We start from the raw sequence: 3,661 nt of genomic DNA on the forward strand, positions 1-3,661 counted from the left end.
ATCTCTCACGATCAGTTAAAGGGTTTTGATATGAAATGATTTTCGAATATCGAATGATATCCTAATTATATATAGAATATCTATACATACTTCCCAAGATCCAGTGAATTACAGAGAAAATTAAGGAAACGTGTCAGATAAAGTCTACAGTAACAGATACGCTAAGATATGAATTTTGTCTATACACTATTCATGCAGTCAATGCAGTAAAACGTGTCTAGACTAAGAATAATGAGCAGTTAATTTCCTAAGGATGATAAGCAGATGATTTCCGACAAAAACGATAAGCAAAACTTTTGACATACAGACACGGTCGAAGTCCAGACTCACTAATGCATCCTAACGACTATCAGTTAGACACACTAATGCAAGACCCGGTTCGCTAAGACCACCGCTCTGATACCAACTGTGAAGACCCGTCCTAATCTATCCGGACGAAGTCCATATCGATTATAAACGATTCACAACAGTTGATTACATCGCAAGGTACTTGACCTCTATATGATACATTTTACAAACATTGCATTCATTTTTGAAAAGACAATCTTTCATTACATCGAATGCTGAAAGCATGCATACCATTTCATAATAGATCAAACTATAATTGACTTAATAATAATAATCTTGATGAACTCAACGACTCGAATGCAACGTCGTTTGAAATATGTCATGAATGACTCCAAGTAATATCTTTAAAATAAATAATTGCACAGCGGAAGACTTCTTTCATACCTGAGAATAAACATGCTTTAAAGTGTCAACCAATAGGTTGGTGAGTTCATTAGTTTAACATAAATAATTATTTTATAATTTTAATAGACCACAAGATTTCATATTTGCATTTCTCATAAACATACGTCCCATGCATAGAGACAAAAATATCATTCATATGGATTGAACACTTGGTAACCGACATTCACAATATATATAAGAATATCCCCATCATTCCGGGATCCTCCTTCGGACATGATATAAATTTCGAAGTACTAAAGCATCCGGTACTTTGGATGGGGCTTGTTGGGCCCGATAGATCTATCTTTAGAGTTCGCGTCAATTAGGGTGTCTGTTCCCTAATTCTTAGATTACCAGACTAAAAGGGGCATATTCAGTTTCGATTATTCAACCATAGAACGTAATTTCGATTACTTGTGTCTATTTCGTAAAACAGTTATAAAAGATTGCGCATGTATTCTCAGCCTAAAATATAAAGGGTAAAAAGGTAAATGAAACTCACGCATATAAATATTGTAAAACAGTTAATAAAGCATTTGCATGTATTCTCAGCCCAAAAATATAATGAGTAAAAAAAGGGAGTAAATGAAACTCACCTAATGTATTTTGTAGTAAAAATACATAGGACTATATTGAACAATGCAGGGTTGGCCTTGGATTCACGAACCTATAGCATTTGTATATTTATTAAAACTTATAATCGTAACTGAAAAAATATTTTTATTATGTTTTAATTTATATATTATTTATAGTTAATTTGCATATATATATATATATATTCAAAATGATTAATATTCATATAGTTTTATTAATATATCTATATTTATATACATAATTGTTTAAATGTTACATTTAAAAATCGACAGTTGCCGTTTGTAAGTATTTATAAAAATAATCTTAATAGGTTTGGTATATATAGTTATGTGAAATTTAATTATAATTATAGTACATGTAATAAGTATATTCTATGTATATTATTTATCGATTAAAATGATAGTTTTGATAAAATTAATACTAATACATGTGATGATAATAATGATAATAATAATACTAATACTTAGTAATAATAATATCAATAATAACAATAATAACCATAAAAATAATAATCTATAATAATAATAATAATAATAATAATAATAATAATAATAATAATAATAATAATAATAATAATAATAATAATAATAATAATAATAATAATAATAATAATAATAATAATAATAATAATAGTAATAAACATAATATTAGTTAATAATAATATTGATAGAAATAAAAATAAGAGTATATACCCTCTTGAAAGCTTTTCCTAAAACAAAATGCCATGAACCGGGCTCGAACCCGTGATCTTCAGTTCATCAAGCATACACCCAAAACCCTCCCTCTATCTGACTCTTTCTGTTTTAATATCGAATAGAATCCAGATATCCCATATTGAAACTTACTCATCTTCTTCCCATGTCACCATATCATCATCATCAATTCTTATTCCAATCATCATCGAAGGATCATCATCATTGTTATTCGCTTCCCCCCATCATCAACAACATTATCTATAACATCAACGTCTTTACACTTCATCATTATTTTGTACGTATCACTATCAATATCATCATCTATATCTATCATAATCATCATATCATTCTCGCCTATTTCATTTCACCGAATCATCATTATCATCCTAATCATTCAGTATCATACTACCATCATCTTTGTGCACAGTTTCATCATCATTTATCATGCCACGGTCAATATATAAATTCTTAGGAGACCCACTTTAATTAAAAAACTTTTACTAGGTTGAGATGTACCGACCAAATACAAATAACTTTCATTTTAAAAATCTAAATCACGGTCCCATTGTATCAATTATTCGGCCAGCTGCTATCTTTTTTCGGTTTCCTTTTTTCTTTTTAAAAGTTAGCTAGTGGGATGGTTTAAACAATTATAGATATGGACATACCAAATTTCTTGGATAAACCAATAAATGATCTCTTCATTTATCACTACTTATCCCATTCCTTTCTTCATCAACTTTATCATTTATCTTCATGAAAGAGTAAAAAGAAAAATTTGAAACAATACAAAAGCAGTAGCATACGCTGTTGTTTTGGAATTAGTAATCAAAAAGGAAGAAGCTGCAGGTCGTAGTCAAATTTGATGGTGTTTAACGACTTAGGGTGGCGGCTTTAAAGGTATTTGTCGGTTGTTTTTAAACAGAAAAAGAAGGTATTAAAGGGAAGACGGTGGTGAATATATGGGTGATGATTGTGGGTGATATTCGAAAAGGTTGTTGGGTTCTCATCTACAAGATTATAAACCAAAGTGTTTTAAGGGTTGTGCTCGAATGATTGTAGCAGTGATCATCTTAAATAAAAAAAATAAATGAGTTTGGTAGGGTGGCTCTAAGGTGGTTGTTGGGTTTCGAAATAAAAAAGATCGCGGTGGTTGTTTAAAGTAAGACCGTGGTAGTTGTTAAGGTGGTGATGTAGGGTGATGGTGATGGTCGACTAATCTTGTAGGGATATGGCGATGATATTATGGTGGTGTTGGCTACAAAAAAAAAATCAGAATACAGCAATATTGTGCTGTAAAATAGGTTCGTGCAGGTGGGTGTTCTTGAAGGGAGAAGTTGAAAATAAATTGTTAACAAGGTGTCTGTAATTGACTGGTTTGTGGAATTGAAAACGGTCAACAAATTTTCTTTTAGTAGACAGAAAACAAAAGAGATTATATGTAAAGTTTGATATATACCTCTAACTGATTTTGTTGGTTTCCTCTGATTTGTATTCGATCCGTGATTTATATTTGATTCTGATACAGTATTAAAGATAGGAATTAAAAAGATTGATCTTGATGGGTAACCTCATGTACGAAAACCCTCTTTCTGATTTCTAATTCATATTCAATTTCTATAACTAATTAAGTATTATAT

The sequence above is a fragment of the Rutidosis leptorrhynchoides genome, chromosome 2 (assembly GCF_046630445.1).
Source record: "Rutidosis leptorrhynchoides isolate AG116_Rl617_1_P2 chromosome 2, CSIRO_AGI_Rlap_v1, whole genome shotgun sequence".
Lineage (NCBI taxonomy): Eukaryota > Viridiplantae > Streptophyta > Magnoliopsida > Asterales > Asteraceae > Rutidosis > Rutidosis leptorrhynchoides.